Source organism: Panthera onca, chromosome A3, assembly GCF_046562875.1.
Source record: "Panthera onca isolate mPanOnc1 chromosome A3, mPanOnc1 haplotype 2, whole genome shotgun sequence".
Taxonomy (NCBI): domain Eukaryota; kingdom Metazoa; phylum Chordata; class Mammalia; order Carnivora; family Felidae; genus Panthera; species Panthera onca.
The window spans coordinates 75,128,139-75,142,702 of record NC_138341.1 but is presented as its reverse complement, the minus strand read 5'-3'; the positions used below and the strand labels follow the sequence as shown (position 1 = coordinate 75,142,702).

At 37.4% G+C, this 14,564-nt stretch overlaps 1 protein-coding gene across 3 annotated transcripts in view; it reads right to left on the bottom strand.

Moving 5' to 3' along the window:
• The window catches only part of SRBD1 (S1 RNA binding domain 1), a 203,974-nt gene that overhangs the window by 123,346 nt on the left and 66,064 nt on the right, over positions 1-14,564 (bottom strand). The gene's annotated exons all lie outside the window — the stretch shown is intronic.

Genomic DNA, 14,564 nt, shown 5'->3' with positions numbered 1-14,564 from the left:
AATAGATTATCTTGTTACTGATCTTAGGGAAAGTATCCAGTCTTTCACCATTAACTATGATGTTAGCTCTAAGTTTCTTCATGTGCTACTTATCTGGTTGAGAAGGTTCTCTTAATCTTTGTTTTTTTTGGTGTTATTATAATGAAAAAAACGTTGGATTCTGTCAAATGCTCTGTCTACTAATCATATGAATTTTGGTTTTTATTCTTTGATATGATCTATTACATTCACAAATTTTTGGATTTGGAACTAACCTTACATTCTTGGGATAAGTCTCACTTGGTCATTGTGTGTTGTTTTATTGGTTGCTAGATTTGGCTTGCTAGTATTTTGTTGAGAATTTTTACATTCATATCCATAATTGATACTGGTCTATAGTTTTCTTGGTCTGGTCTTGGTATCAGGGTAATACTGGCCTCACAGAAGAAGTTCCAAAGTGTTCCTCCTGCATTCTGGAAGAGTAGATGAGGAATTAATGTGTGGTAGGATTCAGTGGTAAAGCCAACCGGATCTGGTTTTTCTTTGTGGTTAGTTTTTTGATTACTAATTCACTGTGTTTATATGTTATAGGCCTATTCAAATAATCTATTTCTTCTTGAGTCATTTTCAGTAGTTTGTCTTTTCAGGAATTTGTCCATTTCACCTAAGTTATCTAATTTACTGGTATATAATTTTTACATATTATATATAATGTTATATATTTTTATACATTATTAATCCTTTATATAAATTTTTATTTTTGTAAAGTCAGTAGTGATTTCCTCTTTTCATTTCTGATTTTAGTGATTTTAGTCTTCTTTTTTTCTCTTGGTCAGTCTCATTAATAAGTTGTCCATGTTGTTGATACTTTCTAAGAAACAACTTTTGATTTCAAAGTTGAATTTCTCTACTGTTTTTCTCTTCTCTATTTCTGTTCTCTTCTCTATGTTCTGTTCTTTATTATTATTTCCTTTCTTCTGCCTGTTTTAAGTTTAGTTTGCTCTTCTTTGTCATATGTGAAAGGCTAGTTTTTGCTTTGAGATTTCTTTTTTGAACACAGGCATTTACAGTTATAAGTTCTCCTCCTAGCACTCCTTTAGCTGTATCCCATAAAGTTTGGTATGTTATGTCTGTATTTCCATTCAATATATTTTCTAATTTCCTTTTGGATTTCTTGTTCATTTATGGTTAATTATTTAATATTCAATTTCCATGTATTTGTGAATTTCCCAATTTTCTTTCTAATTTCTAATTTCATTTCATTGTGCTTATGGAGCATGCTTTATATTGTTTCTACCCTCTTATATTTTATTTGTTCATCACCATCACTGCTTTAAATTTTGTTTTTATTATGGTAAAGTATTCACAACATATTATCATTTTAACCATTCATAAGTGTACAACTCAGTGGCATTAAATACATTCACAATGTTGTTTAACAAACTAGTGTCTATATCCAGAACTTCATCATATCCAACCCAGACTTTATAGCCATTAAAAAATAATAATTTGCCCTACCCCCTTTCCTCCCACCTCTCCTCCTGTTAACCTCTATTCCCCTTTTGTCTTTATGAAGAATGCCTATTCTAAGTACCTTATAGAAGTGGAACCATGCAATATTTATTTGTCCTGTGTCTAGCTTCTTTTCATGTGCTTATTGGCTATTTGTATCTCTTCTTTGGAGAAATGTCTATTCAAGTCCTTTACTAATTTTTGAATTGGGCTGTCTTTCTGGTAGAGTTGTGGGAGTTCTGTATGTATAATGCTGGAACCAGCCCTTTCTTCGCTGCTTTGCTAGATCTCTGTAGGTTTCTGGCTGCATCCTGGTGGTAAACGTGGAGATCTTCTGGCTGTCATCAAAAATGCCAAAAGCAAACTGCTCTTTGGCAGTTTGTGTGAAGAGGTGTGAATCCACTTTCTCACAAGGCATCCTGGGCTGGAGGGGTATCTCTTCCAGATGTACTTCAGTGAAACCAGATTCAGAGCTTGAGCAGATACACTCCTGCAGGCAGGCATGGGCCTAACTCGAACCGGCAGCAGCACAGAAGTATCAATGGGGCCACAGAGCCTGCTGCTGCTGCCTCTGCACAGCTCACCGCTCATTGCTCAATGCTGGATGGGCCCCCTTTGACATCTGGAAATGCTTTCTTTTGACTAGTAATTGCTTGGGATATAAATTTCCATTCTTTACTTTTGTCATTTCTATGTCTCATATTTTAGATATATATTTTTAAACACGAAGAGCAACTTTATAAGATTGTTGTAAGGATGAAATGAGTTAATGAAGAAAGTATTTAAAAGACTGCACCACTCCTCTAACAGAGGCAAATTCCATCCTCTCTGAAAGAAAAACACCTTAAATGCAGGCATCAAGACTTTCTAGAGTTGAGATGCCAGGAAAAATGAACACACAATTAAAAAAAAAAAATCACGTAATGTATGTGCCTAAGTCAGCAGAAGTAACAAAATTTGCTTTTGAACCAGCACATAGACACGGCTATAGGAGTTACCACAAGCAGAACAAGCCTGTATGCTGACGGTGCACTCCCCAGAGTGTGCGACGGGGACGATGGAGCACAACGAAACTGTGCTTACTCCAGAGAACCTCGTGAGCTCCTTAAGTGGGCACACAACAGGCCAGATGAGCTTGTTGTCCCTATATTGCTGTGGTAAAGGCCTTCTCTTCCCTGAGCTAACAGAGACCAAGGTTTAGCTTGAAAGGGGTGGGGTGTGAGGTAAGATGGTGGTATGACCAAAGGGGTAGCCATACTGCACAGCCAAGGACCCTTTTACAAACACTTATGGATTACAAATTATGTGCCAAGCACCATTCTAAGCATTTTGTGGTGTATCACCCCATCTCATCTTCACCAAATCCTATGGTGGATAATATTATCATTCCCACTTTAGAGACGAAAAGACCAAAAGATTAAGCGACTTAACTACAGTCACTGTGGCAGTAAGGAATGAAGCTATCCACAGACTGTTTTCTTAACTACAAAAGTAGAAAAAGAAACCCACCCATATTCAAAGAACAAATATTCCAATTTACCTGGCATATAAGAATTTCTGATATCTGAGGATACCCAATATGAGAGAAGAAGGCAATCCACTGAAAATAAGAACCACAATTTCACTATAAATAATAGAAACAGATCAGGGGAAGATTTAAATGAAATACCTTGAAAAATAAAATACTGAAGATGGACTTATTTTAGCTTTTATTTAATAAAATACAGGTTTATAAATTATAACTCTATCCTAACTCTTATAAGGAAGGGTAACATATTATTCCTTTTTAAAAAAAATTTTTTTTAAATGTTTATTTATTTTTGAGAGAAAGAGAGACAGAATGCGAGTGGGGGGTGGGGGTGCAGAGAGAGAGGGAGACACAGAATCCAAAGCAGGCTCCAGGCTCTGAGCTGCCAGCAGAGTCCAATGCAAGGCTCAATTCACGAACCATGAGATCATGACCTGAGCTGAAGTCGGACCCTTAACGGACTGAGCCACCCAGGCGCCCCATATTATTCCTTAATGAATGATATCAGCAGCATAACGTAAAAAAACTATGCAGACTCACACTACAAGTGCTTGAAAGATAAACACCACGTCTTGGGTTGAGAAGGGAATATCAAGAGACTATCTCGGAAATGTAGCTTGAGGCCAGCTAATGAAAAACCCAAACTCTTAAAGGAAGTAGAATGGCAACAAGAGACACTGAAGGAAAGAAAGAAATAGTAAAAACATTCCTGAGGGAGAATCGACAGGATTTGAAAGTAGTCTGAATGGAGTATATAGCTGAATTTGTCAATTTTGTACCCAAGGGAATCACTAGCAAAGTAGGGGCTTATAAAAAGAACAAAAACACATGAAGAAAAATAGTTTTGGGAGCCAAAGCATGGAATTAAATTTGGTTGAATCTAAGGCACCAGAGTGATACTCAAATGACTGGCCGCTAGCCACTGAAATTTGAGTCCAGATCTCTGGAGAGAATTTTAAACTAAGGATATACATTTAGAACCCACAGATGAAAAGATGAAGCCCCAGAAGAATGGATAGAGAAATTATCAAGGAAAGGAAGATATATAGAGAAGGAAAAGGGAATGAAGAAAATATTTGGAGCACTAAGTTGAAGAGCAAAGAAGAGGTGGAAGGACGCATAGAAAAAAAGAATGATCAGAAATAGAAGAGTATTTAAAAGAAGTGGGAGAAATATGAGAATATAAACTGAAAAGGAGTCCAGATAAGCTGAACCAAATATTAATTGAAAAATATTGCTTCTATGTAAAAACAAATGAAGGATGCTGTACTTACACTGAATTCTGGAGACAAACTTTCCTCCAAGTTATTAAATTCAACAAGACAGGTACATTTAAATTTTTCCCACTTAACACAGACTTGTCACTTCTCACTAAGGAAAGGTAGCCAGAAGGAGGGAAAAAAAGCCAGTAAGAAAATGAAGAAGAGTAGAAGCAAACCAAACCTGAAAGATTAAGATGCTCCAAAGGCTCAACATGTTACTGGGAGATTCTCCAGTCAGCTTCCTTTATCCACTTCTCATACCCTGCTGCCAAAACCATGAATCAGAAACACATCAAGTCTCAAATCTGAAAATTTAAGCATGGGTCTTTAACATCCTTCCAGTCTTTCTACAGCTAACAAAAATTTATTAAAACAGAAAAAGACCAACTTCTTGGTAGAGATTTTACTTGTTACTTTTCCCACCAAAGTCAAAACCTAAAAGTAGCACTTCATATTTAGAACAAGATACAGGATTTCCTAAAGAGCTTGAGAGGTAAAGGCCCTCCAGTAAGGAAGTTCAGGTAAGAAAGAAAATAGGTACTTGGGTTCCTCTTATATAACCAGTGAATTTTAATTCAAAATAAGTCTAGGACCTGGAAGACAAGGAAATCACTGACTCGTACAAATCAGAGCACATGATTTGAATAGAAATGCACATCTTCAAAATATTTCTTATACGTTGAAGACACTACAGAAGCTTCTTCACATCATATCCCTCCTCAGAGTTTTAGCATTTTGGCCATGCCAACATCTGAATTTGGAGCCACAGACATCCGCAATATATTACTGAGTGTAACTTAAAATAACAAGTAGAACGTGACAATGGCAATGATGACAGTGTCACCATTTAAACCACGGAAACTGTATGAATTCAAACCTGTTGGGAACTGGGAGGGGAGTCTATCACACTTCTTGTCATCCCTTATATTCCTAGATTCATGAAAAGCATTCTGCTGAGGAAAAATAAAATGCTCTGAAGAATAAGAGGAATTTTAGGTAAATGGGGTAACTAAGCAAACCTAAAAACCAGTCGAAAACATATCAATCTACTATAAGCTGGTGGCTCATTCACAAGCTCAAATTGCTTACCACTAAGTAACTGAGAAATATACTTATGATCCTTGACTCTGTTGATCCTTCCAATTAAGCTTTAGATTAACATAGTTAATATGTTTGGAGGATTAATTATACAATATTAGGGCTAATTCAGGTGTTTTAACTACATTGGCCCGAAATTAGATGGGATACACAAAACTTCAGAATCTTAAAAAAAAAAAAAAAAAAAAAAAAAAAAGGCGTGGATCACGATGTTAACCAAAGAACTAGACAATACTCTGTCTCATGAACGCTAAAATGCTGGCAAAATAAGATCCTGAGGACTTTCTAGGCAGTATCATGCTTCTCTGTCTCCCAATTCCCTCGGACTATAATGAGGCAAAGCAAATTCTTAAAGGAACATATCTTCTGTGCAAAAAAAAAGATGCTGTTAACTATGAAGGGGCAGAGGAAAATGTGGCATGAATGGAAAGGTACACATCTTCCAGCCTTCATTCTACTACCGATTTCCTAACATCCTCCCTTCTCAACCCGAGGTCACTCTTCCTAATGCCAGGGGTGAGTCATTTAGGGCAGCAAGAATTTCTGAATTTCCCGTATCAGTAAAAGGGCCAAGATGTACCTCTTCCACCCACTTCCTTAATCGTAGACTCAAACGCCAAATAAGTTGCATGCACTGCTCATTCCCCACATAAACTAAGCTATCTGTCTTCAGGAGACCTCTGTAGCCCTGTAGCACTGTGTTGACAGTGAGAAAGGCCATTACCAACCTCCTCTGTGTCAGGTTTACCGTTGGTTTCTTACACGGGACAGGCCAAAGACTTTAGGTTCAATAAATTGCCAAGACCAGGTGTGGCTTGAAATTTATTTTCCTGCCATATAGGAATAAAAAGTTAAGCAGGTTAAGTGCAAACAAAATTATAGAATATCAAGAGAATATGCTATTTTTAGAGCATTTTAATACTATACAAATACATTTTAACAAATACTAATTATAAAAAGCTTTTTATTACAATGATTTTAAAAGCCTTCTGTAAGTCAAGATGAAGTAATTTGAAAACAAAGTATAAATTTGAAAGTAAACTTCATTTTCTAAAACATTCTGTGATTTTTATTTTTCACTGTTTAGATTAAGATAAGTTCTATGATAAAGATGATAGGAATAGATCCGCAGATAATCCTTATGATTATATCTAAAAAGCAAAATGCTTTTATATATTTTTTCTCAAGTAGAGAGAAACATCCAAAAAACGTTTGAAACAAAGAAGGAAGCAGTTTTAAAAATGAGCCACGAGGGGCGCCTGGGTGGCTCGGTCGGTTAAGCGTCCGACTTCGGCTCAGGTCATGATCTCACAGTCTGTGAGTTCGAGCCCCGCGTCGGGCTCTGTGCTGACAGCTCAGAGCCTGGACCCTGCTTCAGATTCTGTGTCTCCCTCTCTCTCTGCCCCTCCCCTGTTCATGCTCTGTCTCTCTCTGTCTCAAAAATAAATAAACATTAAAAAAAAATTTTTTTTTAAATAAAAATAAAAATGAGCCACGAGAAGTTCTACCGCCATATATTTAGCCCAGAACAGAGACAACAGCCTCTAAACTATGCATTTACAGGAAAATAAATACTCCACAATACATATGGCAGACCTTGTTTGAGTCCTGTTTCCTTTGTTTTTCTTCAGACTCAGTTTCCTGCATTATTATGTTGAAAAGCTTTTTCTCAGATGGCTCAGTAAAGAATAAACAGGCTGTAAAGTTAAACTGGGTAAACTGTTTCTGAATAAGATACTGACTTTGCCTTTTATTCTCTCTTTCACTGAGGTTTGATGAATCTTATCTGGCCACCCTTTTCAATCTCCTTATAACCAAGGTGAGTGCCTCTTCAACTCTAGCACCACTTTGGACTAAAGACTCCCCAACCCAAAGAAAAATACCAAAATGAACCATCTTGGGAGGAGCATAGTTGAAAATGAGGTTGTTCCTCTCGTTTACTGGCGGCTCTGGCTAACTACTGCCACCCAACCACTACTACCCCAGCCACCACCACCATGATCAGTGTCCCCCCCCCCCCCCCCCACACACACACACAAAAGACTTGAAACAACTCCTTTAAATTTCTTTTAGTGCAGCAAGCAATAGCTTGTAAAAGGATGCAAACCAGCTGAAACATTTGACAGACAGTGTTAAATACCAGGGAATTCCTATCAACCATTTTACTTTAAAAGGTACTTTGATGTTGGCTATCTTTCATGTACCTCTTTCATGGCACATTAATAAAGAAAACGAAGCCGAAGTAAATCAAGTCCCAAGGTCACATCTAGAATTACAGCACTGTAGGTACCTGATGAAATACGGATTAATGCTGCATGAGTAGTGAATAAATAAAAGCACCTCCACCACCAATCGGGCAAGTTTTACAAGTGCTTCTGAACTTTATTCTGCAACTAGACCTGAGACATCTTTAATCCCCCATGCCCCTGAAACCTAATTATCATAATGTGAACCCAAATGTTAGGGTCCCTTCAAAATGCAAGTGCTGTGAAGCAGAAAAGTAATGGGAATTAAGCTGGGTGTAACCTTAGAAATGTATGGATGTGGGGGAACTTGAAAGTGGTATTTCAATAAGTTAGAAGAGCATAATACAAAGATTTAGCCACATAAAATATATTAGACTCAAAAGGTTCCTCCTTCAAAAAACAAAAACAAAACAGAAAATAATATAAAACACAAATAAAGATGGATTCAAAAACTATTTGCAAGTACCGGTTCCTGGTCGCAGAATCTTCAAGTCCTATGTAATCAAATGAAAAGGATCTCAACAACAAAGAATTCTAGCAATCTTGCATTCTCCTAATGCAAATGAAATGAGACACACATCACAGTGATTCTGTACAACCTGAACATTCCTAATTAAAAAAAAAAACTTAAATATTCCCAAATAATCAATTGAACATGTTTTTGTTGTTGTTGTTTTTAATGTCAGCCAAAAGTGAGAGAAAACAGCTCTTTAATGCCAAAGAAAAGAGGAAAATATGAATCAGAATGGGCCAAAGAGTTAAAAATCTCAAGGTAAAACTCTATCCATTCACAATTTGTTAATAATGTGATCTTATTCCTTACACATCTAATTTATTGAGGGACTATGATAAAAAACAAGACTTAAAATTACAGAATATAAATACATTCATTTTGTATTTACTACATAGCTATGTTCACTACAACACAGAATTCAGAGTAAATCAAGACGGCTCTGGGCCCTAATCACAGAGACATTTAGCATCCCAAAAGATCTATACTACAACCCTATAATAGGGTTCCTACCTTTACCAAGTACACCATTTACGGAGAGGTCTGTGAATAATTATTTCATTTACGTTTATAAACATTAGAATCTTAAAAACTCTTCTATGCAACTGATGTCTCTATGACAGAAAATACGATTTATCTGATGTATACACTTTAATAACAGAACTATGTACATATGAAAATGGTAAAACCCACTCCACTTTTACGATCACAGTAAAATGTCAGTTTGGAAGAGAATCTAGGAGTGTAAGAGTATACATGCACAAACTCAGATGGAGAAAAAAATAAAACAATTGCTTAAAATAAGGTGTTGTTCCTTCTATTTCTAAAGGTTACCAAAAATACTCACAAAGTCCCAAAGTTCATCACTTATTACCTTAATGCTGAACACATTATTGTTTTAATTTACATTTTTAGGTTCTGTTATAGCAAATACACTTGTCTAAACAGAACATCTGTTTTGGTTATAATACACTGTATCTTTGGCAAGAACTTATAATAAAACTAACAAAAACAATCAAAAATCTTTATTGGATCTGGCAACAAAAGCAGATTTGTAACCAAAAACCTTAAGAGGAGAAATGACCATCACTGGGCTCTTGGCCAGTTCTAATCTAAGTCAATAAACAAAGATCTGCAAGAAGGGCTACAGCTAAGGGGGGTGGATGTACCTCCTGCAGATACTTAGATCGGACTTAGGGATACAGAAACACATGGGTTACAAAGCTAGTAAAAAATATTTTATTTTCATCAAAAACTGTCAAACTGAATCTGAATCCAAATAGTATTTTAAAACCACACACACATCCACATCCACCCATAATGACTCATTCCTTATGTTTCCTCTCCAACTAGCTCACTGAAATGGTCATTTAAATATGTATTTTTTAAAAGTACTCTGGCCACTTCAACAAAATGAACATAATTCATATGAGTTGTAAAATAATTTTTCTTTAAAATTTACTTACTGTCACAAGCATCCCAGAAAGGAAGCCTTTATAAACAAGAGTCCAGTGTTTATGACAGTCACAGAAACGGAGAGAGAAGTAACAATCCATAGGTGAAGGGCAGGGCACCTGGGTGGCTTGGTTAAGTATCTGACTCTTGATTTTGGCCGAGGTCATGATCCCAGCATCCTGGGATAGAGCCCTGCATCAGAGCTCCATGCTGAGTGTGGAGCCTGCTTAAGATTTTCTCCCTCTCGCTCTCTTTCTTTCTCCCTCCCTCTCCCCCCTCACAGGCTAGCACTCTCTCTCTCTCTCTCTCTCTAAAGAATAAAAAAAAAAATTATATAAAAAAATAGGTGAAGGGCAATAAAATCCTAGAATATCACAGTACATTTTCTCAAGCTATCAGTGTAGAGAGAAGTGAGACAAATATTCTATCACTCTAACTTGTCATTAAGCATAATAATCAAACTAATATCCAAAAAACACTTTTAGGCTCTCCCAAGTTTCAAGACTAAGTCATGCCTTTATCACTGCTATAAACTGAAGATGGAGAAGACCATATTTTTAAATACAAACAAATTGCTTTTACATTCCACATGGAAAGCAGAAATTATTGCACTAGTCAAAAGTAAATAATAGCAATTGGAGTGCCTGGGTGGCTCAGTTGGTTGAGTGTCCAACTTCAGTTCAGGTCATGATCTCATGGTTTGTGAGTTTGAGCCCCACATTGGGCTCTGTGATGACAGCTCAGATCCTGGGGCCTGCTTCGGATTTTCTGTCTCCCTCTCTCTCTCTGCCCCTCCCCTGCTCGTGCTCTGTCTCTCTCTCTCTCTCAAAAATAAATAAACTTTAAAAAAGATAAGTAAATAACAGTAACCACAGCAGTTTCTCCTCCATATAAAATAACTTCAACTTCACAACATAATGAGCTTTACATAGCTAGATAATCTTAAGTCACATAGCTAAGCTTATTGATTTGATGGAAAGCAAATATCCTTAAACCCAAACAAAACAAAAAAATAGGTCCAGGTGGTTCAGGGTATCTGCTACACGTTATTCTGACAGAATCCTCAATGGTCAGATTTGAAGGAAACTTTAAAATCATCCCACTGACGGGGCGCCTGGGAGGCTCAGTCGGTTAAGCGGCCGACTTCGGCTCAGGTCATGATCTTGCGGTCCGTGAGTTCGAGCCCCGCGTCGGGCTCTGTGCTGACAGCCCAGAGCCTGGAGCCTGTTTCAGATTCTGTGTCTCCCTCTCTCTGACCCTCCCCTGTTCATGCTCTGTCTCTCCCTGTCTCAAAAATAAATAAAATGTTAAAAAAAAAATTTTTTTTTTTAAATCATCCCATTGAAATCTCTACTGAAAATTCCTTTGGGCATCACAAAAGTCACTTGTCCCTGTTCCAGTTCATCTTGTTAGATTAGGTTCGACAACTGAAGTGTTTCAAAAACTTTTTTGATCCTGATTCTAATACACCTCAATATCCACAAACTTGAAAACCTTGACTAAATCAGTGAGTAGAATGTTAATACAATGTCTGTGGCAAGCCGCTAGAGACCTCACACCAGACATCAATTCAGTAGCTAATCAGTTCCTTTTGGGAGCCACGTAACCAAATCTCTATTTCTCTAGTTCCTCCATAAAAGTATCAAGAGACTATTCAAAGCTGTGCTGAGATCTAGCTGTGTCTACCAGTTCTACCCTTCCACACAGAAAATGAAACAGGATAAAGCCAAAATGTTTTATTTATAAGCAACACACACTGATTTCCAGTGGATATACTCTATTGTCATTTCCTAAGTGCACATAAACCATCCTTTTCTGATTTCATAAAGGCCTTGCCTGACCAAGATCACACTCAACAGTCATTTGCATTATCTATCTGAATTCTCCTTTGGAACATTAAAACAACATCTGCCTCTCTCTAAGCTTCCACAGTTTCTCAATAATTAACCAACGGTGGCACCAAAATTTTATTCCCAAGTCCACCCAGAGCTCCAGGAAATATTTCATCTGAGCTGAAAGATGAAATAAGAAATGTGAACTCTCTTCCTGATGCCCTATTTTAGTTACATTTTGGTTTTCGTTGGTGATCCTTATCCTATCTTGTCAGCCACAAATCATTCTAACCTGCCAATCAAAAGAGGAGGTGAATAACTCTACTTTCTCATAGCCCCTGATGAGGAGGTGACATAATCTACAAGCAGTGGGATCTCTTGTCTCACTCTTTTTCCTAAGATAATCATTATAAATCTTTTCTGATACACTTAACGTTTGTGGGGAGGTAGTAAACAGAGGGATTCAGGCCTGAAGCTTTAGTCTTCCTGTACTATTTTTGGCAGATCGGTGATTCTTCTGTTACACACTCTTGGTTACTTACACTTTTTTCAGCTTTGTATTTGTCCTTTTGAAATATACAATGGACTCGTGCTCACTTCCGCAGCACATATACTGAAACATACAATGGACTCAAAACCTGCAGCCAACACACATAAACTGATTTAGTTCCCAGTCTTTTACTGGTGGTAAAGCCCCTGGAAGTCAACATGCACTATTCGGAACATGATGGAATACATGAATTTTAAATCATATGATTAAACACACAGGGCTAAATCAAATACTAGATACTGGCAGATATCAAAAAATTAAGAAAAATGTGTGAGTGTAAAATTAAAATTGATCCAAACTTCATTTGGCAAAGAACCATTCTTGTGTAATGTAATTTACAGCCTTCTTCTAGAAAAGAAAAAAAAAAAATTATTCATAGAATGCCTCAACGGCATTCTATGCGTTGAGATGAGCCGAAGTTGGCCACTTAACCGACTGAGCCACCCAGGCACCCCTGAAAGAGAACATTTCTTGAAGAAGACTGTTGGAATGCTGTGGCTTTTCTCCTGCTGCCTGAAAATCTGAAAATCTCACGGAGAGGAGTGTCCCACTCCCCCTGTGCCAGGTGAGAGGGGCCTCCCTGGGTCCAATATGTGAGTGTGACATTAGAAAGAGAACAGATGCAAACCACAAGCACAGGGGTAGGCGAGGGGATGCAAGGGGAGAGAAAGAGACAGAGAGAGAATAACAAAGGCAGAGATCTGTACCAGGGATAAGTTGCTGATCCCCCTTTTAGAGGAGACAAGGATGTATGAACCAAACAGGCCTGTAGAAGGAAGTGTTGGGGGGTGGGGTGCTCTAAAGAGATTCTGTCCAAGAGGACTGAGTAGCAAAGTGATTCAGACAACAGCAGTCTGCCTAAAACCCAGGACTGAAGAAGGGGGGTCAGGGTCAGCCTGAGAATATTATCTGCCAAATCAGAGCAATGACATTTCAAAGATCCTATTGGGAAAGATTTCAGGTAACAAAAATAAAAGTCAAGTTTTTAAAAAACACCCCATATAAATTACCAACTGCATGTGCGCCACCCAGAGGGCCCTATGCTCAAACTGCAACTGTCACCACTGTGTAGACTATTCACTTCTTCCCAACTCTGAACACTATACTTAAAGGAATCAGAAAATTCAGCTAGTGGGTTGAGAAGAAAGAAAACAATAACAAGGAGGGAAGAGTGAGGAAGCTAACCATGCCCCCTGCAAACCCCTAGGGTGAAGTGGTGCTTCCCAGAGTGAAACAGACATGACATGGAATTTAATGCCTATCAAGTTTGGAGGCTTGATTATTACACTAAAGAAGATATTTCAATTACTGAAGTGAGACTGTTCTCAGGACTGACAGAGCTGAGACCTGTCTATTATTTCAGCCAGGGATGAAAGAACTACTCCAAACATGAGTTGAGTGGGCATGGGAGGGAAAGAAGTAGTTGTTTTCTTCTTGCACCTTTACTGAGTCTATCTCATTCGATGACACGTTTACACGTGATAAATACTTGTGGAATGAATACACAAATAAAATATATAAAAATATTGATACCATTCTTGGTGAGATTACACATTATTTTTATTTTCCTCTTTGTATTTTCCTGGATTTTTCAAAATCTCTTTTAAGCATGCTTCAAAATATATACATACATATATATATATAATTGCCAGAGAACAATGTCACACACCTTTCAGTAGGCATTCATACCCAGAGTAAGCAAATAAAAGAAATAAGTAATTCTTAATTCAAAAGTGTAAACTGAGATGATTAAAAATGATCACTGAATTTTACCTTATGTTTTATGTCTTTCATGTCTGAAAACACCAAATTTTAAATTTAAAGTAGATTAAAAACAGAAAAGCAAGTGGAGGGGAGGCAAACAAAAATAGAAAATCAAGTTATAACCTTGTTTGCCAGTAATATGGAAGATCAGTCTCCTGGACCGATATTTTATTGAAAACAACAAAAAGTCCTAGATGTAATACATTTTCTTATTTAAAAAGTAAATTGGCAAGAAAGAAATACTCAAGCTAAAAAAAAGTGAAGTGAATGTGGGAACCTTGATTTCTGAAGCTGACATTCACCTGAGGGCAGGTGCTCAACCAGGTGAATTTTATTTTCCATCTTCAAGGTCTCACAGAGCTTCACACAACTAGAGGATTAAAATATAAAACCCAGGGTCCACCTACAATATATGTTAAGAAAAGACTCCCCCAACTACCCTTACACATATAAAACCCCCAGGTTAAACCCCCAGTATATATATATATATATATATAGTCCTAAAGGGTTAACCCCCAGTATAAGGGTCAAAGAAAAATAAGCTCACTAAACCCTACCCCCTGGATACTGTGCTAAAAAATGGACTATCTCAACCCTTGTCATAGGGGGAATCTCTGATGAGAACATGGAACAATAAGTCATCTCTCTAGTGTGCAGCCTAAATTCACAATACCTAGGTAGCCAGAAAAAAAATCTCAACCTGGGAATTTAAGTGATTCCAAACCAGTGGTGTCTACAGGAGCCTGACAGAAGTAAGTACAAATCCTCATTGAAGCATCTCCCCATCAATGCAGGCCTCGATGAATTCCCACAGATAAAGTTCCATG